Below are 18,026 nucleotides of genomic sequence, written 5' to 3' on the forward strand. Positions count from 1 at the left end.
TAAACAGACTGGGAATGGAGGGATTATAAACACAGGCTCCAGTGGGGCCTCATCAAACACCTTCTCTCCCGGCGGGAGCCGGTTTGCTGCTGCTGCAAAATGGCGCCGGCTCCTTCCCCATCCTCACCCTGAGGAGAAGGGGGGGGCGGGGAAAGGGGAGAGAAACCCGGGGATTGGACCGCTGGAGGGGGCGGGCTCAGCGCCGATTGTGCCACGGGGATGTCAATCAATGGGTGAGTGGGGGGGAACCGAGCACCCGATTGGTGAAGCCGGCTCTGCTTTCCATATGACTGGGTCACGCGGCTGTCAGTCACCAGGGGAGAGCGGTTGTAATTGGCAGGCGCTGCGCCGATTGGCACTGCCGCCCACCAATCGGCAGTGAGAGTCCGCCCCCATGGGCGTGAAAACGTGGATTGATGGAATGAGCTGTCGGTCAAGACGCTGCGAGGAACTGATGGATTGGCCATGCTAAATTGTCCCTTAGTGTCCAAAGATGTGTAGGTTAGGGTGGATTGGCCGTGCTAAATTGTCCCTTAGTGTCCAAAGATGTGTAGGTTAGGGTGGATTGGCCGTGCTAAATTGTCCCTCAGTGTCCAAAGATGTGTAGGTTAGGGTGGATTGGCCATGCTAAATTGTCCCTAACTGTCCAAAGATGTGTAGGTTTGGTGGATGCTCCCTTCCTCCAAGCGTAACTGATTGAGAAAAGCTTTGTGCACCCACCAACCTCTCCGACTGAACCTCAATGTGTCCCCCGAGCACCCCACACAGACTAATCACACGTCGCAGGCTAAATGCTTCTCAACTGCATTTATTGGAAAATGTAAGATTATACAGATGCAAGAGCAGTTCAGCAAGCCTTCATGTTTGTCGCTGCACCGCCTGGTGTGCGGAATCCTTTGCTTTACTGTGATTCATTCAAAGCGCCTCTTTAGGTCAAAGCATTCAGCGTTGCTGCTGCGATAGGGAGCCTCCACTGAAATGCCGGTTGAGGGAGTTGGGATCCGGGCCTGGAGGAGTGTCTGGAATTGGGTGACAGACAGTTCATTCGAACCTGATTGGCCTCTGGACCGAGGCTGATCGTGGCACCTCCACCCGGGTGTCATGGGTGATTCCGGAACCCTTGACGGGGTGTTGAGACGGTTGGGGGGGGATGATTGGGGGCGGGGGTGTCTCTCTGATCGACCCCATTCTGAGGTGACCTGGCGACAAAGTATTGTCCTGATTTAGTGTACCCGCTCCGCGGAGATCAGAAGCCAGTCTTGGCGGGGGGATGGGAGTTTATCTCGATCCCCTCCGGTCAAATTGAGGGGCTGGTACCTTGGGCAGGCTGGCAGTTTTGGGAAGCAAGGACCAGGATTCTCCCGGAGGCAGGATCGGGACGGAGCACAGAGGAGCGGGCAACGCTCTTCAGTGGGTGGGGAGAGGAGAGGAAGGTGGGAGGGGAGGGGTAGCCACAAACGGGGACAGGGGGCAAAACCCCAGATCTCAGGCCAGTACGACCGAGGGAGGGGCCTCTTCCGCTGGAGGTGGAGTGGGGAAGACCGGGAGCAGGGTGGAATTGGCGGATCCCAGGTCGGGGGTAAAGGCAGGTCCGTCAGGCCGGGGTGTGTAATCCTGGCAGGTGGAACCCCCAAGGTGGGGACCACAGGTGAAGGTGTAGGAGTAGGTCACCTTGCCGTACTTGAGGTTACAGGTCTTCTCGTGAGTCCCGGAGAAGAGGGTCTCTTTACACTCGCCCAGCAGGTCATCCGCGCTGGTGGAGTCACTGTCCCAGACATCAATGATTAATCTGAGTCCATTTCCTCCCATGACCTCCCCCAAGTCCAGCTTGGTGTTCCAGGTGGGGTTGTTGTTGCCAGAGATGACCGAGGTGTGGGCTTTGGCTAGGCCGTAATTGGCAACGACATAGCCATCCGTGCCACCAAAGATGTCACCCCAGAGGTCGCGGCCTTGCTTGACCATCACCGTCAGCCTCCCAATGCCCTTCTCCTTGGGGCAGCACTGCCTGTCCACTCTTGTGTCCCCCGCGCAATAGCAGGAGCAGGTCTTCCTGTCCCGCCGGAACGAGCCAGCGGGGCAGTGTGTGACCGCGCAGCTCTGGGCCAGGGCGTTGGTTCTGATGTACTTGCTGATGTAGTCCCTCAGGATGGCGTATCGGGCATCGTTGGTGGGCAGGAGGTGGTGGAGGGGCTTCAGGCCGTAACTCACCACGCCCGGCTCGATGTTCAGAGTGTCCATCCAGTGGGTGAAGGCCGACCCAGCCCTCGGGGAGAAGATGTCGACCCGTGTGGCGGAGCCCCCAAATACTTCAATCTCCCGGTCAGAAAATACCTGGCTCATGCTCGCTCGGTGCGCCATCGAAGTGGCCAGTTCTTTGCAGCGCCTATAGCCCAACGACACTCCTATAAATCCCATCTGGACACCGGCTTCTGTCTTGAGGCAGTCCTTTACCTTCTCCACAGTGGCGCCGGAGGATACCGCCTTGCAGGTTTGTATGGCCGTCACCTCCCTGATGCGCCCGCCCAGAGTAACGTCCTGGATGAAGTGGGTGCCATAGGTTTGCACCAGGTCCTTGTACTTGGCATCGTTGTAGCCGTCCCAGGTTTTCGGCAGGACAGCTAGGGCTCGGGCAAATTCGGGACTCAGGCGTGGCTGAGTCTTCACTCGATACCGATATTTACGGCACAGGAACTCCTGTCTGGTGAAGCTGTAATGGTCCAACTTGGCCCGACTGGTGCTGAAGCCGGTCAACTTTGATTTGGACCCGCCGAACATCCAGTTGACGGTGGTGCCGGGGGTGGGGCCCACCTTGAGGTCCATCTCCCAGCCGCTGGAGATCATCGAGGTGGCCGACTCCAGCAGCTCTGCGGCCGAGCGGTAGAGGCGGCTGGACACATCGTGCCGGCACTGCCGCTGGACCCTCCAGTCCACCAGCGAGAGGGGCAGCCGCTGGCGGGCGCCAGAGAGCAGCTGGTTGCGGCAGAGGACGCAGCTGCCATTCGCGTTCCTCCAGGTGTTGACATCGATCACGGAGGCCGCCTTTGTCTGTAGGGTCACCATGTCGTAGCCGGACCCTGCCAGGCTGGCCCCCGGCACGTTGCGGGCATAGCGGCACTCCTCAGCACTGGCCGTGTTGCAGCTGCCAGAGACATTTCCTGCCAGGAGGCAGAGGAGGAGAAAGCGGGTGACCCAGAGTCTTGTGACTGGCACCATGGCATTGAGGGCACAGCTGCAGAAAACCCTGAGAAATGGAGAGAAGATTGTCAGAGTGAGTCTCACCTTCATAGGTGCCTTTGGAAGAAGGAATTTTTGAATGCTTGGCTGAGCTGCTAAAAGATTCTGCTCAGCAGGGGTTGTTGCCACAGCTATTGAGGGGAATATAAACTCCATTTTGATTTAATAATGGGCTGTTCACATAATGCTGCTTTTGCCAAGGGGTGGAGGGTGTAATATAGTCTTTGTTTTTTTTTGACAAATTTTTGAGCATCCCAATGATATCGTAAGACAAGGGTGCTGAGGACAAGCTTGTCAATGGGTAGGTGATGAGGTATTAGTGAGAATGAGATGGTGCAGGGAATGACAGTGCAATGGGGAGTGACTGGTGGATATTGGGAGTGAGGGGTTAAAAGTGAGAGAATGCTTTGAGAATTGTGGGGGAGGTGGTTATGGGGGAGGTACGGTAGGGGTAGTCCTGCAGAGTGAAACATGGGTAATGGGTTCTGAGGGTGGTTGTGTAGAGTAGAGCAAAGAGTTCTGTCTCTCCAGGAGCCAGGCAGGGAAGAATGGCTATTGGGGATTCAGGAATATTCGGGCTGTGTGGAACCTATGAGGTGGGTAGAAGGTATAGAGGGGGCATGAGGTTTCTCGATGGGTTGTCCGGGGACCTGAAATGGAAGGACTATAACAGGGCAATAAGGGGCTATGGCAGGGTGAGTGATGGATGGTGTCTGAGGTGGGTGGGGGGATGGTGACGGTGGAATCTTTGATTTTGATTTTATTTAAGTTTTTATTGTCACAATTTACTGAGATTCCCAGGAGTGACGTACAGACACAATCTCACAGTAAAACACCAAGTTAAAGAGCAGACACAATCTCACAGTAAAACACCAGGTTAAAGAACAGACACAATCTCACAGTAAAACACCAGGTTGAAGAGCAGACACAATCTCACAGCAAAACACCAGGTTAAACAGCAGACACAATCTCACAGTAAAACACCAGGTTAAAGAACAGACACAATCTCACAGTAAAACACCAGGTTAAAGAGCAGACACAATCTCACAGTAAAACACGAGGTTAAAGAGCAGACACAATCTCACAGCAAAACACCAGGTTAAAGAGCAGACACAATCTCACAGTAAAACACCAGGTTAAAGAGCAGACACAATCTCACAGCAAAACACCAGGTTAAAGAGCAGACACAATCTCACAGCAAAACACCAGGTTAAAGAGCAGACACAATCTCACAGTAAAACACCAGGTTAAAGAGCAGACACAATCTCACAGCAAAACACCAGGTTAAAGAGCAGACACAATCTCACAGTAAAACACCAGGTTAAAGAGCAGACACAATCTCACAGTAAAACACCAGGTTAAAGAGCAGACACAATCTCACAGTAAAACACCAGGTTAAAGAGCAGACACAATCTCACAGGAAAACACCAGGTTAAAGAACAGACACAATCTCACAGTAAAACACCAGGTTAAAGAGCAGACACAATCTCACAGTAAAACACCAGGTTAAAGAGCAGACACAATCTCACAGTAAAACACCAGGTTAAAGAGCAGACACAATCTCACAGCAAAACACCAGGTTAAAGAGCAGACACAATCTCACAGCAAAACACCAGGTTAAAGAACAGACACAATCTCACAGTAAAACACCAGGTTAAAGAGCAGACACAATCTCACAGTAAAACACCAGGTTAAAGAGCAGACACAATCTCACAGTAAAACACCAGGTTAAAGAGCAGACACAATCTCGCAGTAAAACACCGGGTTAAAGAGCAGACACAATCTCACAGTAAAACACCGGGTTAAAGAGCAGACACAATCTCACAGTAAAACACCAGGTTAAAGAGCAGACACAATCTCACAGTAAAACACCAGGTTAAAGAGAAGACACAATCTCACAGTAAAACACCAGGTTAAAGAGCAGACACAATCTCACAGTAAAACAACAGGTTAAAGAGCAGACACAATCTCACAGTGAAACACCAGGTTAAAGAGCAGACACAATCTCACAGTAAAACAGCAGGTTAAAGAGCAGACACAATCTCACAGTAAAACACCAGGTTAAAGAGCAGACACAATCTCACAGTAAACACCAGGTTAAAGAACAGACACAATCTCACAGTAAAACACCAGGTTAACGAGCAGACACAATCTCACAGTAAAACACCAGGTTAAAGATCAGACACAATCTCACAGTAAAACACCAGGTTAAAGAGCAGACACAATCTCACAGTAAAACACCAGGTTAAAGAGCAGACACAATCCCACAGTAAACACCAGGTTAAAGAACAGACACAATCTCACAGTAAAAACCAGGTTAAAGAGCAGACACAATCTCGCAGTAAAGCAGCAGGTTAAACAGCAGACACAATCTCACAGTAAAACACCAGGTTAAAGAGCAGACACAATCTCACAGTAAAACACCAGGTTAAAGAGCAGAGACAATCTCACAGTAAACACCAGGTTAAAGAGCAGACACAATCTCACAGTAAAACACCAGGTTAAAGAGTAGACACAATCTCACAGTAAAGCAGCAGGTTAAAGAGCAGACACAATCTCACAGTAAAACACCAGGTTAAAGAGCAGACACAATCCCACAGTAAACACCAGGTTAAAGAACAGACACAATCTCACAGTAAAAACCAGGTTAAAGAGCAGACACAATCTCGCAGTAAAGCAGCAGGTTAAACAGCAGACACAATCTCACAGTAAAACACCAGGTTAAAGAGCAGACACAATCTCACAGTAAAACACCAGGTTAAAGAGCAGAGACAATCTCACAGTAAACACCAGGTTAAAGAGCAGACACAATCTCACAGTAAAACACCAGGTTAAAGAGTAGACACAATCTCACAATAAACACCAGGTTAAAGAGCAGACACAATCTCACAGCAAAACACCAGGTTAAAGAGCAGACACAATCTCACAGTAAAACACCAGGTTAAAGAGCAGACACAATCACACAGTAAACACCAGGTTAAAGAGCAGACACAATCTCACAGCAAAGCACCAGGTTAAAGAGCAGACACAATCTCACAGCAAAACACCAGGTTAAAGAGCAGACACAATCTCACAGTAAAACACCAGGTTAAAGAGCAGACACAATCTCACAGTAAAACACCAGGTTAAAGAGCAGACACAATCTCACAGTAAAACACCAGGTTAAAGAGCAGACACAATCTCACAGTAAACACCAGGTTAAAGAGCAGACACAATCTCACAGTAAACACCAGGTTAACGAGCAGACACAATCTCACAGTAAAACACCAGGTTAAAGAGCAGACACAATCTCACAGTAAAACACCAGGTTAAAGAGCAGAGACAATCTCACAGTAAAACACCAGGTTAAAGAACAGACATAATCTCACAGTAAACACCAGGTTAAAGAGCAGACACAATCTCACAGTAAAACACCAGGTTAAAGAGCAGACACAAACTCACAGTGAACACCAGGTTAAAGAGCAGACACAATCTCACAGTTAAACACTAGGTTAAAGAGCAGACACAATCCCACAGTAAAACACCAGGTAAAAGAGCAGACACAATCTCACAGTGAACACCAGGTTAAAGAGCAGACACAATCTCACAGTAAACACCAGGTTAAAGAGCAGACACAATCTCACAGTAAAACACCAGGTTAAAGAGCAGACACAATCTCACAGTAAAACACCAGGTTAAAGAGCAGACACAATCTCACAGCAAAGTACCAGGTTAAAGAGCAGACACAATCTCACAGCAAAGTACCAGGTTAAAGAGCAGACACAATCTCACAGTAAAACACCAGGTTAAAGAGCAGACACAATCTCACAGCAAAGTACCAGGTTAAAGAGCAGACACAATCTCACAGCAAAGCACCAGGTTAAAGAGCAGACACAATCTCACAGCAAAGCCCCAGGTTAAAGAGCAGACACAATCTCACAGCAAAGCACCAGGTTAAAGAGCAGACACAATCTCACAGCAAAGCACCAGGTTAAAGAGCAGACACAATCTCACAGTAAAACACCAGGTTAAAGAGCAGACACAATCTCACAGTAAAACACCAGGTTAAAGAGCAGACACAATCTCACAGTTAAACACCAGGTTAAAGAGCAGACACAATCTCACAGTAAAACACCAGGTTAAAGAGCAGACACAATCTCACAGCAAAACACCAGGTTAAAGAGCAGACACAATCTCACAGCAAAACACCAGGTTAAAGAGCAGACACAATCTCACAGTAAAACACCAGGTTAAAGAGCAGACACAATCTCACAGCAAAACACCAGGTTAAAGAGCAGACACAATCTCACAGTAAAACACCAGGTTAAAGAGCAGACACAATCTCACAGCAAAACACCAGGTTAAAGAGCAGACACAATCTCACAGCAAAACACCAGGTTAAAGAGCAGACACAATCTCACAGCAAAACACCAGGTTAAACAGCAGACACAATCTCACAGTAAAACACCAGGTTAAAGAGCAGATACAATCTCACAGCAAAACACCAGGTTAAAGAGCAGAGACAATCTCACAGTAAAACACCAGGTAAAAGAGCTGACACAATCTCACAGTAAAACGCCAGGTTAAAGAGCAGACACAATCTCACAGTAAAACACCAGGTTAAAGAGCAGATACAATCTCACAGCAAAACACCAGGTTAAAGAGCAGACACAATCTCACAGTAAAACACCAGGTTTAGGAGCAGACACAATCTCACAGTAAACACCAGGCGAAAGAGCAGACACAATCTTACAGTAAAACACCAGGTTAAAGAGCAGACACAATCTCACAGTAAAACACCAGGTTAAAAAGCAGACACAATCTCACAGTAAAACACTAGGTGAAAGAGCAGACACAATCTCACAATTAAAGTCCTGGGTATCTTTTATTCTATATATAAGTCATGATGTCGAGATGCCGGCGTTGGACTGGGGTAAACACAGTAAAAAGTCGGACAACACCAGGTTTTAGTCCAACCGATTTATTTGATAGTAAACTCACAAGCTTTCGGGTTCCCCCCTTCGTCAGGTGAATGGAGAGTTCTGGCCTCAGACAGAGCATATAAAGCACAGACAGTTTGCAGATTACTGATTAGAATGTGAATCTTTACACCTAACCTGCTGTTCAAGTCTTAAAGTGGCTAACAATGTGTGTGGAAGGAGCACTGATCACAAGTTAAAGAGATGTGTATTGTCTCCAGACAGCACAGTGAGTTAACTTTTGCAAACCCAGGCAAGTCACGGACGTTACAGATAGTGCGACGTGAACCCAAGATCCTTGTTGAGACCATCCTCATGTGTGCGGAACTTGGCTATCAGTCTCTGCTCAGCAACTCTGTGCTGTCGCATGTCATGAAGGCCGCCTTGGAGAATGCTTACCCGAAGGTCAGAGGCTGAATGCCCGTGACCACTGAAGTGTTCGCCAACAGGAAGGGAACAGTCTTGCCTGGTGATTGTCAAGCAATGTTCATTCATCCGTTGTCGTAGCGTCTGCATGGTCTCCCCAATGTACCATGCTTTGGGACATCTTTTCCTGCAACATATCAGGTAGACAATGTTGGCCGAGTTGCAAGAGTATTTACCGTGTACCTGGTGGATGGTATTCTCACGTGAGATGATGGCATCCATGTCGATGATCCGGCATGTCTTGCAGAGGTTGCTGTGACAGGGTTGTGTGGTATTGTGGTCACTGTTCTCCTGAAGGCTGGGTAGTTTGCTGCGAACAATGGTCTGTTTGCAGTTGCGTGGTTGTCCGAAGGCAAGAAGTCGGGGTGTGGGGATGGCCCTGGCGAGCTGTTCGTCTCCATCAATGATATGTTGAAGACTCCGGAGAAGGTGTCGTAGCTTCTCCGCTCCGGGGAAGTACTGGACGACGAAGGGTACTCTGTCCACTGTGTCCCGTGTTTGTCTTCTGAGGAGATCGGTGCGGTTTTTCGCTGTGGCGCGTCGGAATTGTCGATCTATGAATCGAGCGCCATATCCTGTTCTTATGAGGGCATCTTTCAGGGTGTGGAGGTGTCTGTCACGATCCTCCTCATCTGAGCAAATCCTGTGTATATGGAGGGCTTGTCCATAGGGGATGGCTTCTTTAACATGTTTAGGGTGGAAGCTGGAGAAGTGGAGCGTCGTGAGATTGTCTGTGGGTTTGTGGTACAGTGAGGTGCTGAGGTGACTGTCCTTGATGGAGATGCGTGTGTCCAAGAATGCAACTGATTCTGGGGAATAGTCCATGGTGAGTCTGATGGTGGGGTGGAATTTGTTGGTATCATCATATAACAGCCTCTGACCTTCGGGTAAGCATTCTCCAAGGCGGCCTTCACGACACACGACAGCGCAGAGTCACTGAGCAGAGACTGATAGCCAAGTTCCACACACATGAGGACGGTCTCAACAAGGATCTTGGGTTCACGTCGCACTGTCGGTAACCTCCGTGACTTGCCTGGTTTGCAAAACTTCACTCACTGTACTGTCTGGAGACAATACACATCTCTTTAACCTGTGATCAGTGCTCCTTCCACACACATTGTTAGCCACTTTAAGACTTGAACAGCAGGTTAGGTGTCAAGATTCGCATTCTAAACAGTAATCTGTAAACTGTCTGTGCTTTATATGCTCTGTCTGAGGCCAGATCTCTCCATTCACCTGACGAAGGGACTAACCCGAAAGCTTGTAAGTTTACTATCAAATAAATCGGTTGGACAGAAACCTGGTGTTGTCAGACTTTTTACTATTCTATACAGAAACCAGCCCGAACCCCTCGATTAGATTCCAGTCTGTAACTCACTCCCGGGTATCTGTTATTCTATATATAAACCATCCCGAACCCCTCAATTAGATTCCAGTCTGTAACTCACTCCCGGGTATCTGTTATTCTATATATAAACCAACCCGAACCCCTCGATTAGATTCCAGTCTGTGACTAACTCCCGGGTATCTGTTATTCTATATATAAACCATCCCGAACCCCACGATTAGATTCCAGTCTGTGACTCACTCCCGGGTATCTGTTATTCTATATATAAACCACCCCGAACCCCTCGATTAGATTCCAGTCTGTAACTCACTCCCGGGTATCTGTTATTCTATATATAAACCACCCCGAACCCCTCGATTAGATTCCAGTCTGTAACTCACTCCCGGGTATCTGTTATTCTATATATAAACCACCCCAAACCCCTCGATTAGATTCCAGTCTGTAACTCACTCCCGGGTATCTGTTATTCTATATATAAACCACCCCGAACCCCTCGATTAGATTCCAGTCTGTAACTCACTCCCGGGTATCTGTTATTCTGTATATAAACCGCCCGGAACCCCTCGATTAGATTCCAGTCTGTAACTCACTCCCGGGTATCTGTTATTCTATATATAAACCACCCCGAACCCCTCGATTAGATTCCAGTCTGTATCTCACTCCCGGGTATCTGTTATTCTATATATAAACCACCCCGAACCCCTCGATTAGATTCCAGTCTGTAACTCACTCCCGGGTATCTGTTATTCTATATATAAACCATCCCGGACCCCTCGATTAGATTCCAGTCTGTAACTCACTCCCGGGTATCTGTTATTCATTTATAAACCACCCCGAACCCCTCGATTAGATTCCAGTCTGTAACTCACTCCCAGTTATCTGTTATTCTATATATAAACCACCCCGAACCCCTCGATTCTATTCCAATCTGTAACTCACTCCCGGGTATCTGTTATTCTATATATAAACCACCCCGAACCCCTCTATTAGATTCCAGTCTGTAACTCACTCCCGGGTATCTGTCATTCTATATAAAAACCACCCCAAACCCCTCGATTGGATTCCAGTCTGTAACTCACTCCCGGGTATCTGTTATTCTATATATAAACCACCCCGAACCCCTCGATTAGATTCCAGTCTGTAACTCACTCCCGGGTATCTGTTATTCTATATATAAACCACCCCGAACCCCTCGATTAGATTCCAGTCTGTAACTCGCTCCCGGGTATCTGTTATTCTATATATAAACCCCCCTGAACCCCTTGATTAGATTCCAGTCTGTATCTCACTCCCGGGTATCTGTTATTCTATATATAAACCACCCCGAACCCCTCGATTAGATTCCAGTCTGTAACTCACTCCCGGGTATCTGTTATTTTATATATAAACCACCCCGAACTCCTCGATTAGATTCCAGTCTGTAACTCGCTCCCGGGTATCTGTTATTCTATATATAAACCCCCCTGAACCCCTTGATTAGATTCCAGTCTGTATCTCACTCCCGGGTATCTGTTATTCTATATATAAACCACCCCGAACCCCTCGATTAGATTCCAGTCTGTAACTCACTCCCGGGTATCTGTTATTTTATATATAAACCACCCCGAACTCCTCGATTAGATTCCAGTCTGTAACTCACTCCCGGGTATCTGTTATTCTATATATAAACCACCCCGAACCCCTCGATTAGATTCCAGTCTGTAACTCGCTCCCGGGTATCTGTTATTCTATATATAAACCCCCCTGAACCCCTTGATTAGATTCCAGTCTGTATCTCACTCCCGGGTATCTGTTATTCTATATATAAACCCCCCTGAACCCCTCGATTAGATTCCAGTCTGTAACTCACTCCCTGGTATCTGTTATTCTATATATAAACCACCCTGAACCCCTCAATTAGATTCCAGTCTGTAACTCACTCCCTGGTATCTGTTATTCTATATATAAACCACCCCGAACCCCTCGATTAGATTCCAGTCTGTAACTCACTCCCGGGTATCTGTTATTCTATATATAAACCAGCCTGAACCCCTCGATTAGATTCCAGTCTGTAACTCACTCCCTGGTATCTGTTATTCTGTATATAAACCACCCCGAACCCCTCGATTAGATTCCAGGCTGTAGCTCACTCCCGGGTATCTGTTATTCTATATATAAACCACCCCGAACCCCTCGATTAGATTCCAGTCTGTAACTCACTCCCGGGTATCTGTTATTCTATATATAAACCAGCCTGAACCCCTCGATTAGATTCCAGTCTGTAACTCACTCCCAGGTATCTGTTATTCTATATATAAACCACCCCGAACCCCTCGATTAGATTCCAGTCTGTAACTCACTCCCGGGTATCTGTTATTTGCGTTCAGTTCCCTTTACCTCCCCACCCCTCGGCGACCCTCACCTGAAGAAGCTTCGCACTCAGTCAGAGGGCTGGCGATCGGTGTCTGAGACACGAGGCTGTGTGATATTTATACCAACCCAATCCCTGACCACAAGACAGAGCAGATAGCAGTTCACACTCAATGATTCAGACAATGTGGTTTGACAGAGAGACAGAGAGAGAGAGACAGAGAGAGAGAGAGAGAGAGAGACAGAGAGAGAGACAGACAGAGAGAGAGACAGAGATAGAGACAAAGAGTGACAAAGAAAGTGAGAGAGAGAGAGAGACAGTGAGATTGAGATTTAGAGAAAGAGAGAGAGACAGAGAGAGAGCGAGAGAGACAGAGAGAGAGAGAGAGACACAGAGAAACAGACGGACAGAGAGAGAGACAGAGAAAGAGAGAGAGATAGAGATTTCGAGAAAGAGAGAGAGCGAGAGACACAGAGGAAGAGAGACAGAGACAGAAAGACAGAGAAAGAGAGAGGCAGAGAGACAGTCAGTGAGGAAGACAGATAGAGAGAGACAGAGGCAGAGAGAGAGAATGAGACAGAGTTAGAGGGAGAGAGAGAGAGGAAGAGGGAGACAGACAGAGAGAAACAGTGAGAGAGACAGAGTCAGAGAGAGACAGGCAAAAACAGACAGACAGAGTGAGAGAGACCCAGAAGGAGAGAGAGAAGGCGAGACAGAGTGAGAGAGAGACAGAGACTGACAGACAAACAGATAGAGAGAGAGAGTGAGTGATATGGAGAGGGAGGGAGAAAGACAAAGGGTGAGAAAGAGGGGAAGAAAGAGGAGGTGAAAGCTGCCAAGCCCTATGTGCTCAGATCCAGCTGACAGCAGAAACCAAATGGACAGATAATGACACTGGGGTGTTTCCTGATTGGGAGTCAGTCAAGTGGGAGGCACTGAGGCCCTTGCAATGGGCTCGGGTGCCCAGAGTCGCTCGGTGCCTCACCAGCTCTGCAAGGCTTACCAACCTAGCTGGTGCTGAGTGTAAGAGCCCTGAGGAACTGCCCCCACAGCTCGGAGAATTACTAGAGCTCTGAGGCGAACCGGAGTGAATTGCTGAGGGCTGTGGCACACCATGTATTGATGGCCGGAGAAACAATGGAAGTCTCAAGGGCTGGAAATGAGAGGGAAAGTCTTGAGCGGGGTATAAACGTGGAGTGGAGTCCCTGTGCTATCGAGATATTTGGGCTTGGAGAGTTAACGTTGCTGAAATACAGTTATTTTGACCTTCAGTTAACTCTTGGACAGTAGACGCGTTTGATGAAGACATTCGTCCTGAGTGTGACAATTACTGTTAAAGAGGATGTTAAAGATCCTGGTTAAAGAGAGAGTCTCTCCATCAGGGACTCCCCTGTTAAAGAGGGATTTACTGGAGTTCTCTGAGGATGTGTCTAGAGCGGTGGATAGAGGAGAGCCAGTGGATGTGGTCTTTCTTGATTTTCAGAAGGCGTTTGACAAGGTACCTCACAAGAGGTTATTGCAGAAGGTCAGGGGGCATGGAGTTGGGTGTAGGGTGTTAGCGTGGATAGAGGACTGGTTGTCAAATAGGAAGCAGAGAGTGGGGGTCAATGGGTGCTATTCGGATTGGCGGATGGTGACTAGTGGAGTGCCCCAGGGGTCGGTGCTGGGGCCTCAGCTATTTACCATTTATATAGATGATCTGGAGGAGGGAACCGAGTGTAGGGTGTCGAAATTTGCTGATGACACCAAAATTGGTGGAAAGGCAAATTGTGCGGAGTGTGGTGAGAGTCTACAGAAGGATCTAGATAGGCTGGGCGAATGGGCCAGGAAATGGCAAATGGAATTTAATGTTGGCAAGTGCGAGGTGGTCCACTTTGGTAGGAATAATGGTAGGAAGGATTATTACTTACGTGGAGAAAAACTGCAGCAGGCGACGGTGCAGAGGGACCTCGGGGTCCTTGTGCATGAGTCGCAAAAACCCAGCTTGCAGGTGCAGCAGGCGGTCTGGAAGGCAAATGGGATGCTGGCCTTCATAGCAAGGGGGATTGAATATACAAGTAGGGAGGTCTTGCTGCGGCTGTATAGGGCATTGGTGAGGCCGCAGCTGGAGTACTGTGTGCAGTTTTGGGCGCCGTACTTACGCAAGGATATTTTGGCCTTGGAGGGAGTGCAGAGGAGGTTTACTCGGCTGATGCTGGAGTTGAGGGGGTTGAGCTATGAGGAGAGGCTGAATAAATTAGGCTTGTACACGTTAGAGTTTAGAAGAATGAGGGGAGATCTCATTGAGACGTATAAGATGATGAATGGGATGGATAGGATAGAGGTGGAGAGACTCTTCCCGCTCAGAAAGGATAGCAGGACTAGGGGGCACAGCCTCAAGATAAAGGGGGGGCGGTTTAGAACAGAGTTGAGGAGGAACTTCTTCACTCAAAGGGTGGTGAATCTCTGGAATTCTCTGCCCGTTGAAGTGGTGGAGGCTACCTCGCTAAATAGTTTTAAGACGCGGGTTGATGGGTTTTTGATAAGATAGGGGATTAAGGGTTATGGGGAGAGGGCGGGAATGTGGAACTGAGCCACGACAGATCAGCCATGATCTTACTGAATGGTGGGGCAGGCTCGAAGGGCTAGTTGGCCTACTCCTGCTCCTATTTCTTATGTTCTTATGTTCAGTCAGGGACCCCTGTTAAAGAAGGAGTCTCTCCATCAGGGACTCCCCTGTTAAAGAGGGAGTCTTTCAGTCAGGGACCCCTGTTAAAGAGGGAGTCTCCCCGTCAGGGACTCCCCTGTTAAAGAGGGAGTCTCTCCGTCAGGGACTCCCCCTATTAAAGAGGAATTCTCTCTGTCAGGGACCCCTGTTAAAGAGGGAGTCTCTCTGTCCGGGACTCCTGTTAAAGAGGGAGTCTCTCTGTCCGGGACTCCTGTTAAAGAGGGAGTCTCTCTGTCCAGGACTCCTGTTAAAGAGGGAGTCTGTTGATAACTTTGGGGACTGAGCTATCAGGAGGATGTGACAGAGTTTATGGCTCATCAGTTTGCTTGATATGGAACAGTCGAGGTTCTGCTGACCACGGTGAGGAGGACAGATACAGTTCCAGCACCTGTATCGAGCGTGAGGAGAGAGGAGGGTGAGAGCACATGGCGAGGTGTCAACCACTCTTCTCCATTCCTCTGCCCCTCTGAGTCCACCACCCTCCCGTGTGGGAAACTGAGAGAAACCTCAGCCACCATCAGAAGCAGACAGAGACACGGATAGAGGTTTCACACATCAAATATATCTCTACATCAACCTACCCCTTCACTTCACACCACCGGTGCCTGCCTGGACCCCACCAGTAAGAAGTCTCACAACACCAGGTTAAAGTCCAACAGGTTTGTTTCAGAGCACAAGCCACAACTTTCGGAGAGCTTGCTGCACCGACGTCAGGTGAGTGTGAGCTGTGTTCACAAACAGGACAGAAAAAGACACAAACACATAAAGACACAGACACAAACAGAACAATGGTTGGAATGCGAATCTTTACAGGTAAACAAGTCTCAAAGGTACAGACAGTGTGAGTGGAGAGAGGGTTAAGCAGAGGTTAAAGAGATGTGTATTGTCTCCAGACAGGACGGTGAGTGAGGTTTTACAAACCCAGGCAAGTTGTCGGGGTGACAGATAGTGCGATAGGAACCCAAGGTCCCGGTTGAGACTGTCGTCATGTGCGCGGAACTTGGCAATCAGTCTCTGCTCAGCGACTCTGCGCTGTCGTGTGTTGTGAAGGCCTCCTTGGAGAACCCTGACCTGAGGGTCAGTGCCGAGGGAGCGCTGAGGGAGTGCCGCATTGAGAGGGAGATGGGACTGAGAGACACCAGTCAGTGTACAGATACCTCCCTGAGAGAGAGAGAGGGGACTGAGAGACACCAGTCAGTGTACAGATACCTCCCTGAGAGAGAGAGAGAGGACTGAGAGACGCCAGTCAGTGTACAGATATCTCCCTGAGAGAGAGAGAGGGGACTGAGAGACACAAGTCAGTGTACAGATATCTCCCTGAGAGAGAGAGGGGACTGAGAGACATCAGTCAGTGTACAGATATCTCCCTGAGAGAGAGAGAGAGAGGACTGAGAGACACCAGTCAGTGTACAGATATCTCCCTGAGAGAGAGAGGGGACTGAGAGACATCAGTCAGTGTACAGATATCTCCCTGAGAGAGAGAGAGGACCGAGAGACACCAGTGAAGTAGGAAAAGGGTTGATGGATTTTGTACGTAGAATATATCACAAACATAACCCTTCGTCATGACTGATCTCCTCAAGCTTATACTGCTCCTGGCAGTGATATAAGTTATTTGTTCATGTCTTACATGCTTTAACTCATTATTTTATGAAGACAGATAGTTTAACGTGGCTGTTATTTTGTAGACTTTGTGAATCTTACCTGTTTGTGTTAGTTGGACATCGTTACAGAGATGACACTTTCCGATACCGGCTGTTGACAGCTGCTGATGGCAGACGGCGATACCGGATTTGAACAGGAAGACTCCTGCTGGGACAGTCACGGTCACACAAGTAACTTCAAACACAGGGATGCCGTTACTCGCTGCAGAAGGGGTTTCAAATCGCGACCAGATTGAAGACTGTGTCATGACTGCAGGACTGTGATTCCTGATTAAATCTGAGGCTGTGTCACAGCCGATGAAGGAAGAATGGGAAATTTGTACGGTGACTGACACTCAGATTCCTGATGGATAAATCCCCACGTGTGCTTGTCCTCAATGAGAAATCTGGCAGTCCGTGTTTCGATCCAGTTCTCCCAAAGCTCTGGAATAAAAGGCTTCGCTTTGAAATAAAAACCACAGCAATTTGACTCACTAACAGTCTCAGAGGTATTATTTTACCTATAACAGCCGCACTGTGGGAGGGTCGGTGCTGAGGGAGTCCCGCACTGTGGGAGGGTCAGTGCTGAGGGAGTCCCGCACTGTGGGGAGGGTCAGTGCTGAGGGAGCGCCGCACTGTGGGAGTCAGTGCTGAGGGAGCGTCGCACTGTGGGAGAGTCAGTGCTGAGGGAGCGCCGCACTGTGGGAGAGTCAGTGCTGAGGGAGCGCCGCACTGTGGGAGAGTCAGTGCTGAGGGAGCGCCGCACTGTGGGAGGGTCAGTGCTGAGGGAGCGCCGCACTGTGGGAGTCAGTGCTGAGGGAGCGTCGCACTGTGGGAGAGTCAGTGCTGAGAGAGCACCGCACTGTGGGAGGGTCAGTGCTGAGGGAGTCCCGCACTGTGGGAGGGTCAGTGCTGAGGGAGCGTCGCACTGTGGGAGGGTCGGTGCTGAGGGAGTCCCGCACTGTGGGAGGGTCGGTGCTGAGGGAGCACCGCACTGTGGGAGGGTCGGTGCTGAGGGAGTCCCGCACTGTGGGAGAGTCAGTGCTGAGGGAGCGCCGCACTGTGGGAGGGTCGGTGCTGAGGGAGCACCGGACTGTGGGAGAGTCAGTGCTGAGGGAGCGCCGCACTGTGGGAGGGTCAGTGCTGAGGGAGCGCCGCACTGCGGGAGGGTCGGTGCTGAGGGAGTCCCGCACTGTGGGAGGGTCAGTGCTGAGGGAGCACCGCACTGCGGGAGGGTCAGTGCTGAGGGAGTGCCACACTTTTTGAGAGTGTTAAATTTACGCCCCTTCATTCTGAGACTATCCTGACTGGACCTACCCTCTCCCATAAGGGGGAAGCATCCTGCCAGCATGTACCCCGT

The 18,026-nt window shown here is 49.1% G+C and overlaps 1 pseudogene across 1 annotated transcript; it reads right to left on the bottom strand.

Moving 5' to 3' along the window:
• Nucleotides 1-1,385: 1,385 nt before the first annotated feature.
• LOC145338716 (perforin-1 pseudogene) lies at nt 1,386-17,186 on the bottom strand (annotated as a pseudogene). Its single transcript, XR_013885867.1, has 2 exons — nt 16,728-17,186; nt 1,386-3,241 (listed from the first exon to the last, which is right to left on the bottom strand). The product of XR_013885867.1 is annotated as a perforin-1 pseudogene (transcript).
• Between the last annotated feature and the right edge of the window lie 840 nt (nt 17,187-18,026).

This window comes from Carcharhinus amblyrhynchos, unplaced genomic scaffold (genome assembly GCF_965287045.1).
Source record: "Carcharhinus amblyrhynchos unplaced genomic scaffold, sCarAmb.v2.hapA chromosome_153, whole genome shotgun sequence".
In the NCBI taxonomy this organism is placed as follows: domain Eukaryota; kingdom Metazoa; phylum Chordata; class Chondrichthyes; order Carcharhiniformes; family Carcharhinidae; genus Carcharhinus; species Carcharhinus amblyrhynchos.